We start from the raw sequence: 11,800 nt of genomic DNA, 5'->3' as shown, positions 1-11,800 counted from the left end.
CGAGTGTTTCCGGGGCACTCGGCAAAGCCTTTGCCGAGTGTCCGATAAAATACACTCGGCAAAGAGTGCTTTGCCGATCAATTTTTTGCCGTGTGTGCTTTGCCGAGTGCCGCACTCGGCAAAGGCTTTGCCGAGTGCTATATAGCCTTTGCCGAGTGCCTCAGGCACTCGGCAAAGAACCTGAATCCAGTAGTGATATGTGCGCATGATTATTTTGACAGGAATCTAACTGCGCTCATAGTCGTTCCGCGTCGTCTCACGCTAGCGGCACGGATCTCATCGACTGCACGCAGCGATTGTCCTGCAAGCTCGGCTCAAGGTCGATCAAGGCACCGCGTCACCAAGCCGATCACGCCAAGGAGTGCATCAAGGCACGCGCGATGACGCAAGCAAGCTAACAATCAAAAGCTACTTGCGTACACATACGCACCGGATCGTATGTGCAGCAGCCACGCAACGCTGAGTTCGAGTACGCTGGCGGTGATCGACCTCGATTTCTTCTTGCCAAGTTCGACTACATTTGAACCGAGCCATCAAGCGAGCCGTGCCGCGTCGCAACGATGACCCACACGAAGAACGGCACTATGACGATCACGACCGCCGCCACGATGATAGTTCGGAAAGTTTAAAGGCCGAGCAATTTCGTACACGCCGACCAGATAACGTCATACGCCACCGACCAGATGTTCTGTCTAAAGCTAAGTCATGCTTTAACATTTTTCTAAATATTCCCCAACCTTCATATATCTCCATGATTTTCTCCGAGTTGTTTTATCCATGTTTGTTCTCCAAACGATTTTCTTTCATGTATATCATCTTAAAGATGACATACAGCTAAGCCTAAGGCAAATCCCCGAACAACCATGTTGATGCTCGGATGTTCCCAGAGATGGCCATGTCTCCGGCTTCTCTCTACACGTGCTCGAGCACCTACCCTCTGCGTTTGGGGTGGTCGGTAACGCCTCCTTAGCGACGCCCTGCTCTTCCTACACGCACAGGGGCTCCACGCTCCGTGTTATGGTTAACAGGCTAGCTAGGGCTGGAGACTCATCTACACACTAACTAGTCGGGCGGTTTATATTAAATATAAACGCATCTTCAGAATAACACTAAGTGTTCACAATAACTGATCGCCGAGCTACATACGCTATTTCATCACCATTGTTGGTTCTTCTCTAGAGTTCATATATTTTATTTTTACATCATATACTACCTATTCTATGCATTTGTTTCGCAGGGGCACGACTCGGTCAACGAGCTTACGCTCAGGGACTAGACACGATAATCGTCGTCTGGGTGGTCGGACCACCTATCAGACGGACTTCACCACCAACCAACTAGTCGGACTGCTCGGCACTCACTCCTGCTCGGCGTTCACTTCGCCGCCGACCAGTTGGTTGGACTACTCATCGCATGGGCTTCATCGTCAGCTAAGCTGGGGGCTCACCAGCTATGCTAGGGACTCCTCGGTGTTCGGATTCTTCGTGCAAGCGTCGCCAGCTAAGCTGAGGACTCCCTTGGTGGTCGGATCTTGCTACGTCTCATCGGTGTACTATCAAGTTGCTCCATGCTGTTCGGATCAGGGTGCTGATCTTGGGCAGCACGTCTAGGGTCTTGTGAAGTACATGGCAGATGATGTTGGCAAGCTTTTATTAAAAATTCTTTGACCCTGCTATAAGATATCTTCAAAATCTTCCAGCAGGCTCAGGGACTACGTGTGTATACGTCATCTCGCAATGACTGTATTTGTTTCTACACTGGTTTCCAGTGACATTGGGACTAGGCCAGCACCTGAACACTACTAATTTGGACCCTAGCACAACGTGACTACTTCGCCTGCTGTCAGGCTCGGGGACTAAGTGGGCACACTTCACCTTGTGGTGAATGTGTGCTTTTCATTTCAGGGCTCAGCCCATGGACTGCCTGCCTGTTCGGCTGGTCTTCCGTCTTTCTTCTACTTTCTGGACCCTGGCACCACGTGACCACATCACCTACTGTCAGGCTCGGGGACTAAGTGGGCACACTTCATATTACAGTGAGTGTGTTTTCTTTAATCTGTTCATTGGAAGACTCCGTGCCTCCTGAAGTTGAAGAAGATAATCTCCTTGTCTTGTGGTCGGACTCTAAGTGGGCACACTTGGTTCACAGCGAGGAATTTTTTTATTTTAAACTTGAGCTCCTTACATCCTTCTGGCAAGCCTTACTTAGGTAAGCCCGAGCTCAGCCGGACAGTGAAGCTGGTCGGTTACGGTTCACAACCGCTCGACGGCTTATTAGGGTGGTCGAACTATGAGTCTGACTGCTCGGCTTTGTTTACACCTGCTCGGATAAGCTCAAGACGGCGTTGCACAGTGGATACAAGGCGCTCGGGGACTAGCTATGGGGGGTACGACCCCGGATATCCACGACAGACTACATGGGCTGCACTGCTAGGGGCGGTCCAGCCCACAAGACAAAGACCTACGGTGCACAGTACTGCTCGGCGTGTACCGCAAGACATCAAGGGCGATATCCTGAAGATGCTATGAGATCTGTTAGGATATCTTCGATCCGATGATTCCTGTAATCTGTTATTACTTACCAGTTATTTCCTAGATCTAACGGACTTGTAACCCTACCCCCTAGCTATATAAGGCGGGTAGGGGACCTCCTCAAAACACACGCAATATCATACGATAGCCAATACAAACCAACAGACCACAGGAGTAGGGTATTACGTCGTGCAGATGGCCTGAACCTGTCTAACTCTTATGTCTCTGTTGCCTTATTGTTCTTGATTACGCGCACTACTGCCGATCAATCTATCTTCGTGGGATACCCTTCGGAGGACTGCCGATGATATTCTGTCGACAATAATTGTTAGTGAGAGCGGTAGGCACTTTTTTAGAAATGAATTTACTGAATACACGTGGAAATTAGAAATCTGTCACACAGTGGGTACATCTTACCATCATTTGACAAATGGGCAAGGTGACACCTCAAATAAACTCAAGAGCATATTGAACAAGACCATAACTATATAGGAGGGAAGAATTAGTCCAAGAAGTTATATGGGCATAAAGATCTTCCTATGAGACACATACAGGTACGACCCATATTGATTAACTTGTTTAAAAAAACATGCCAATGCGGGTAGAACCAGAGCATAAAGCGAATTTGTAACACCCGGTTTAAAAACAAAACCAGATTCGTCATATGTGTGCCTAGGAAGTCCACACATACAACCACAGAAAGGATGGATATCAGAAACAATGTTATATAGCGGAAATATACTCATATTTAACACTTACATCAGAGTATCATAGAACGGTAACTAATATTTAGTCTCCATTCTTCATAGGGATGGCTGACTGGGGGCTCCATACGCCAAGCACTTCTCTGAAACTCCTCCGTGTCCTTGCCAAACTTCTGAGCAACTTTTGCTAGAGACTGAGGTGTTGGGGGAATAGCAAGGGTGAGCACATGTCGTACTCCGCAAATATAACATGGGCGAATGAAGGCTCAAAAGACTAGACATTGTTGAACTGCCGTGTGCATTTTTAGTAGACTAAGTTTTAGCGTTTAAAGCCTGAGCTGCTAAGTTATGCTTAATCTCCAATTCCCGTATGATCATGAGTAATGGCAATAAAACAGTAATGATTAAACATGAGCATCAACATCATAGAAGAACAATAAGAACTAATTATTCCGTCAGTTTTCTAAGCCGCTCGTGACCGTGAGCACGACTGATATACCAGTTTTATACTGCAGAGGTTGTACACTTTCACCATGAGCCGTGATTTACCCTTTCGCCCGAGGTGATCAGTCTCTTAACCCACTACCAAGGAAGGTCAGTAGGGTTTACTATGAAGTCTTTCAAAAGTTCATCTAACAAGTTAGGGACACTAGGTTTCCAATCGGCAGGCAGATATAGAGCCCCCTTTCAAAAGGCACACTCACGCAGAAGTACTCTTAGGAACAGAGGCCGCACTATACCCATCATGTCAAGCCCCTTTTGAGCCCTTTCGGGTAACCACTAACAAGCTATAAAAGGTCCTCATACTTGACTAAAGCCAGAGTCATATAGCACTCATTGTTGTACTATAAGTCCCGGATTTTTCTCACAGATAAGTTCTTAGAATTAATTCCATGCTGCTAAAAAACATATTTTAAACATCAGTGTATATGCCATTAATTAATATTAAGGAGCTTTCATCATTAAATAGAGCAAATAGCAGGAACTACCCATATGCATAAACCTCATAGATATCAAGGATCAAGATAACAATGTGCTTGGAATATCCTTAAAGGCTAATCATATTCAACACATGCAGCATGAACATAGTGATATTATGATTATTAGGTATCAAGGAGAGCCTCATATTATACTTGCCTTTTTCCAAAAGTAAAGTTCCTCAGAATCTTTAGTCTTCAGCTTCTGCTCTTCAACACTCATGAACAGCTCTCCATCTAAACGCGTCAAACATTAGGCACACGTGCAAACATGCAAACAAACAAACAAACAAATAAATAAGACAATACACCACTGACCACTCAATGATACACAAGAAGAATTAAAATATATTAAATTACTTGAGCAATAGATCAATTAAGAAGAAGCACATATTGGAGGTGGAGCTTAGTCACGTGTAAGCACTTCTATTTATTATTTTTATTAAAGGAAAACGGATATTGCACCAAAATGATGTTAGCATGACATCAGCACATGATTCTCCTACAACTAAAAAGAACAAAAGTAAGACTATTTTTTGGTGCGACTTTTTTTTGAGTCGCTCCTCCCTTAGGGTCGTGCGATACCCAGCACGATAGAAAAAGAAACTGCCATCCCTACGATCCCCGCCCGCTTTGAAGGAAACAAATGGATAGAGGCCACATGCATGGAAGGAAATAATAATCATGCATGAAAGGAAACAATAATCCGGAGCACAGCAACATCCCTACGATCCCCGCCCGTTTTGAAGGAAACAAATCGATATAGGCCACATGCATGGAAAGAAACAATAATCATGCATGGAAGGAAACAATCATGCGGAGCACAGCAGCAGGGGGACACCGTCGCCGCCCACCCGTCAGGTCTAAACCCGAAGTCACCCTCGGTCTGGAAACCTCACTCCCGCTCCCCACCCACTCGCCGCCTCCACCGCCGCTGCCCACCCGTCTGCGTGACGCCCGCCGCCGTCACCGCCCGCCCGACGTCCCCGGCACCCCGGCGCCTGGCCGCCGGAAATCCGTCGCCTCCACCCCGGCGCACGGGCCAGATGCCCGCCACCGCCACCTTGGCCGTGGGCGTCGATATTACTTTTCCTGCACAAATTTACTTTTCCCGCACAATATATTATCGTCGACGTGTTGTGCTATAGGTCACTACCACTACCGGAAACAATCGCTTTGCCGTGTGCCACAGGCATTCGGCAAAGCCCAAAAAACACTCGGCAAGTGAAGTGTTGTTATCTTATCATGCGATCCGTGTGTTTTTAGTACAAAAGTTTAGTTGTCCCGTAGCAACGCATGGCCACGAACCTATTGACATATATACTCGAACCTGTGTGTACATGATTATATGGAGATGCAGCGGAACTTATTCATGGATTTATTGGCGCACGAAAGAAATGGATATCGTAGAATTCTTTCTACCGATATAAAATATTATCTTAGCCGTATCACAAAATAGTCTATACAATAGAGTTTGTGAGGCTGCGACGTCGCGCTTTCCATGACTGTGTTAATTTCACGAACTTTGCTTTTTGAATTAAATGTTACTTTGACATTGGTATTTAATTTAACAGTATTGTTATCTTATCGTGCAATCCGTGTGTTTTTAGTACAAAAGATTTAGTTATCCCGTAGCAATGCACGGGCACGCTACCTAGTTAATCAATAGAATAGAATAATGTGACAAGGGACTAATCTGGCCGCTGACCTTCAGTTAATCATGGTGCACGTTTGCATATGCTTCACCAGCTAGCTTGCTTCAGTAGCATGGACAGGACGATCTGACGTGCAGTTGCAGCAGCTGAGATACTTCGTGCTAGCGAACACAGAAGCAGTGAGAAACATCAGCATTGTCCGGCTTCATGGTTGAACGTGTAGTAGCTGCAGATGAACACAAGACAGCCTGCTTGTTTCTTCGTGACTGGCAACTACTTGCTTTGCGGAGGTTCATGGCTGGAAGCACATCGACGATAAACCGGTACATGGCTCAGTGGCGGAGCCACGTTATGGCCATAGTGGGCCATGGCCCCTCCTTCCTCCAAGAGAAGTACTCAAATTAGCACATATATCTGTCATGTATTCTCGGATGGCTGCTGAAAGGATGCAAGCAACTCCACAACACATCGATGCTGCAGTTCCATTTAGCACTTCTGTAGGTTTTCTATGCAAAACAAACGGACAGAGCCTAATCACGAGGTCTAACCTGTTACCGATCAATCACTACCGGACAGAGCATCTTTGCCGAGGGCTCAGGGCACTCGGCAAAGGCCTAAAAGCCCTCGGCAAAGGCTTTGCCGAGCGCCGCCCTTGGCAAAGAGCCCTCGAAAAAAAATTTAACGGCAAAGAGGCTCTTTGCCGAGGGCCAGTTGTCGGGCACTCGGCAAAATATTTTCCGAGGGCCAACGGCGGCGCTCGGCAAAGAAAAGCAGCCGTCAACGGCGCTGCTCCGTTGACGGCGTCTTTGCCGAGTGCCGACAGTTTGGGCACTCGGCAAAGACATTTTTTATTTTTTTTCAAAAACTCTTTGCCGAGTGCCACGGCGGCAAGGCACTCGGCAAAGACATTTTTTTTTTAAAAAAAACTCTTTGCTGAGTGCCTCCCCAGCTTGGCACTCGGCAAATATTTTTTGCTTTTTAAAAAAAAAAAATCTTTGCCGAGTGCAATGTCCTGGCACTCGGCAAAGTTTTCCAGCTTTGCCGAGTGTCATGACTATTGCACTCGGCAAATCAACCGAAACTGCAATTTTTTTTTTGTTTTTTGCATTCCACTGACACAAACAGTTCAAATATATATCACATGTCACATATATATCACAAACATCACAATAATCACATATATATCACAACGAAACCATTTTCACACATTATATCACAACCACAACTCAAATAACAACATATCGCAACCACAAGTCAAATATCACAACCACAAGTCATAAATTCACAAACACAGTCCATCAAGTCAAAGCACAAGTCACAACCACAAGTGAAGCTCAAGTCCAAGCACATGACGAAGCACAACTCCTCAAAAAAGCGGCCTATGACACGATGGTTCATTCGGTGACGCATTAGCGGGGTTATTCGAACCCGCCGACGGAAGCTGCAAAAAGGATAAGAGGTTGCATGTGTGAGATTCATCTAGTAAGTTTCTATGTGAAGCATTGGTGTATGTCATAGCTAGTGCAAGCATGTAGTAAGTTTCTATGTCAAGCATCTAGTAAGTTTTTATGTCAAGCATCTAGTAAGTTTGTATGTCAACCATGGTTGTATGTCAAGGAAGCATCTAGTAAGAGTGAATTTTCATACTTACAGGAGTGGCTGTAGGGGTAGGCGGTGGAGGTGCTGCCAACGGCAAAGGTACACTCCCTTGCTGGACACTCCGCATGAAGGCCTCCATTTCTTGCATCCTCCTCTCCTGGGCCGCGAACGCTTCCCTCTGGCCTGCCGTTGCGCGCTCTGAGCCTCGACCACAAGCTTCTAGGCCTGCAGCTCGGCCTGCAATACAAACTTCAATGTTTCAGTAATGCAAATGTAACTTAGGTGTGCAAAGATGAACGTACGACGAGTAAAACAGGACGTACCTCGAGAGCGTCAACCCGCTACAGTGATGGACTAGGCCATGGGCGTATGGGCTAGCTGAAGCTCGTGCTCCGTGCTCGGAGCACGTCGAGAGAGGGAACAGTGGTGGAGTCGATGGCGCCATCTGCAATCCACAGCCGCCCATGCTTCTTGCCTCCTCCTAGCCTCATGATGGTCTCTGCATCAATGGGCTCAGTGCGCACATCGTAATCTTCCCCATGGAACTCCCTCACCTTTGAGGTGTACTCTTGGACCTTAGTGTGCACGGTTGGGTCGGAGTACACCTCGTGCGGGGCAGACAGGTCGAAGGAGACAGAGGAAGACGCCCTGCCCATGTGGGACATAGCCCACGCAGAGAACTCCGAGACCTCCACGCCCGGGTATGCAGCCTCCTACGAGTAAGACGGCAAGATAGTGAGAAATAAGGCAGAACTCAGCGTCAAATAAGATAAAAGAAATCACTTACATATGTTTGTTTGTAGGCCGGGAGGCTGCGGCTGCCTTGATGGTGAGTAGCACCTCGCCTCAACAGACGCTGGTCCCACTGCCTCGCGTGGTTCTCAGCAAAGTTGTTGGACAACCACCTGTCCATGATCATCTCCCAGCACAAGGAGTGGGATCGGCACCACTAGGGAACCACCTACAAGTCATCAATTATTTGACATAGAAAAAGATAAAATTAAACCGACTTAATCTCAAAACGAATCATTATTAATGTTTTTCGTCTACCTCAAGGTACTGGGCCCGGGACAGCTCCACCTGTCTTGCATCAGGCTTGCTGATGGACTGCTTCAACACCATGGCATAGTAGTCTCTGTGGACCTGCACACGCGCCTCGTGGTGCATGTCGGTGACGTACTTCCTACAGGCGGCGGCAGCCGCCTGATCCGCCCGAGCCTCAAGTCCTTCCGGCTTGAAATACATCTGCATACAAAACCGATGTATCCATTCATTATTTCAATAAAAGACTTGCCCAATGAAAATGTTGTGCGAGAGAGACTTACCCAAAACTCCGCTAGTACCCGCTCCTGCTTGTTGCGGTACATGTCGTCAGGGGCCAACTGGTACCTGTCCCATGTGTAGGCCGGCTCCCGCACGTCCTTAGACACGTTCACAAGGCCGGGGTACCATTTCCTGCACAAAACACCAAGGATGCTCGCGGGGGAGCGTGCAGAAGTACCCGACAAAACCAACCAGGCCCTGCACAAGTGATTAAGAAAATTTATCAGTTCCTCTTTTGATTTCCAACATTACCATATGAAGTAGTTGTGATAACATCTATAGTTACTTACCTCTTCGCCATAGAGCGAATCAGTGCCCAGTTGTGAGGAAGCGGAGGCTGAGGGAGGCTCGCGGGACCTCGCTGGTAGACAGTCGGGGTAGCGGAACTATCGCCCTCGGCAGCCTCGCCCTCGGCGGCCTCGTCCTCGGCTGCCCCGTCCTAGGTTTGTCGGACGTCCTCGTCCTCGACCTCATCCTTGGGCATGGCCGTCACGTGCTCCTCCTCCATCACCTCGTCTGAAGGTGGCGGGGAAGGAGTCCACTGCCTCCTGCTGACCCTGGTCCTCCTCCTCTGACCTCCTGTGGACGCTACCCCTAACCCCGACCCCTCGTCTGAAACGGGAGGGCGTGGTCTCCCGTAAAGGGAGGCCGTCTCACGTCGTGGACGGCTGCTCGCCATCACCTGCAATCACAAAGAATGAACAAGACTTATTAGTATATATATTAGAAATAGATTCAAAATAAATAAAGAAAACACAAACTAAAACAAACGTAGTATTACATGTATTAGGAATAATCTTCATGATTAGGATCATAGGTGTCGTCATCACTGTCAAAATTGTCCAAATGGGCAACACTATCTAAAGGTTCTATGTTGTCTTCATTGTCATTGCCTAGCCTTAATCGGTCAAGCATTTCTATGTCCTTGGCATTTTGCACCACATCTCCATCAACCTCGTCATCCTCCGTTTCGTTGTCTACTTCTATTTCGATCGCTTCGGGTAAGACTATCTCAAACGTGCCTAGTAGCCCATCTTCTTGAAAGAACTGTCCATCATATGTGTTTGCGTTGAAGTTGTAATCGTCATCATTTGGGGCAGGTAGTTTACCGTGTGGAGACACCTGGTGCACAATAGCCCAACCCTTAAGATCCGCTTTGTCTTGGTTGGCATATCACGTATAATACACCTGCACGGCCTGTTGATCCATAATGTAGACATCTTTTCCTGGATAGACGAAATCTTCTAGAATCTCGACTAGCCCAAGATGAGGGGTCCATCTCGTTTCTCGAGGATTAAACCAGTGGCATTTGAACACGACAGGTTTATGTTTGTGACCATGAAATGAGAGTTCATATATTTCCTCAACTCTACCATGATAGTCGAGGCCATCAGTGCTGGGCGTGCAAACTCCGCTATTTGTGGTTTTCCGTTTGGGCCGAGTCTGCTCATATCTTGTTGTGTGGAAGCGATATCCGTTCACGTCATAACCGGTAAATGACTGCACCCTAACGTCATAGCCGCCTGCAACCTATCTCAACTCCTCACTCATGGACGAGTCAGTCTGGGCCTGCAAGCTCAAGCATGATAGGTCGTTATATTAATCGAACGAACGAGAAACTTGGAATATGGAACGTGGGAGCTAAATTGGACATTACCTTTTGTTTGAACCAAGAAATGAAATTAGGCCTCCCCGCACCCGCACCCCGAGAAAGAAGGGTGTCATATTCCTGCGAGGTAGGATCCCTTGATTGATGCCAGGACTCACGAACAAATTCCCTGTCCGAACGAGAATCAGTGGGGTTGCATGAAGAATATTCAGGGCGTATTGAAACAAGTTCATTAAGAACTTACTCGACGAACAGCTGCACCTTGGGAAGGTTGGTCAACACATATAGCATGACACTTCGCCACTCTTCATTTCCCAATATCTTATTGGTCGATCCACTTGCGCTGCCGAGTTGGCCTTGGAATAGGCTGTGGGTCCATTCATTTTCGCCAACATTGTAACGAGTGAGTGGATTATGATTGCTAGGAAGTTTCGGCTTGTAGTATAGTGTTGTGAAGTTTGCCACCTCCTCCCTTAGACTTGCCTCTGCAATGGAAGCCTCAATTCTGGCTTTATTTGTACATTTCTTGCGAAGAGTCTTTAGACATCTCTCGATTGGATAGCACCACCGGGCTTGCACGGGCCCCCCCAAACGTACCTCAGACGGGAGGTGCACAATCAGATGCTGCATGGGCAAGAAGAAGCCAGGTGGAAAGATCTTCTCCAGCTTACAGAGCAACACAGGTGCCGCTTTTTCCAAGTCCTGAGCGACGGTCCAAGATATCTCCTTGGCACAAAGCTAACGGAAGAAAAAGCTCAACTCTGCCAACACTTGCCAGACATGGTCAGGGACATAGCCTCGGACCATCGCCGGAAGAAGCCGCTCAATCCATATGTGGTAGTCATGACTCTTCATCCTGTTCACTCATAAAGTGCCTAAGTTCACTCCCCTGCTCAGATTCGCTGCATATCCATCTAGGAATATTAACGTCTTGATCCATTTTAGTACTTCCCTCCTTTGATCGGGTTCCAAGACGAAATCGACCTTAGGTCTTTTCCATTGTTTGTTTCAGCCACTAGGAGGCCGCATCTCTTGCTTCGGTCTATCACACAACGTCGCTAGGTCCACTCTAGCCTTAACGTTGTCCTTAGACTTGTCAGTGTTCATGAGAGTTCCCCAAAGTGCCTCGGCGATATTCTTTTCGGTGTGCATTACATCAATGTTATGTGGCAGAAGAAGGTCATCAAAATAGGGGAGCCTCATCAAGCCGGACTTATGAGTCCACATATGTTCCTCACCATATCCCACAAAACCACCTCCTTCATTGGGCATGAGAGCATCTATCTGAGCACGCACCTCAGCACCACTCTTCATGCGCGGTTTAGGGTCTATCACTGCAACACCTTTCATAAAGTTCTTGATGTCTTGTCTGAATGGATGGTTAGAAGGGAGGAATTGACGA

Source organism: Miscanthus floridulus, chromosome 4 (genome assembly GCF_019320115.1).
Source record: "Miscanthus floridulus cultivar M001 chromosome 4, ASM1932011v1, whole genome shotgun sequence".
In the NCBI taxonomy this organism is placed as follows: domain Eukaryota; kingdom Viridiplantae; phylum Streptophyta; class Magnoliopsida; order Poales; family Poaceae; genus Miscanthus; species Miscanthus floridulus.
Note: the sequence above shows the minus strand (reverse complement) of the source record.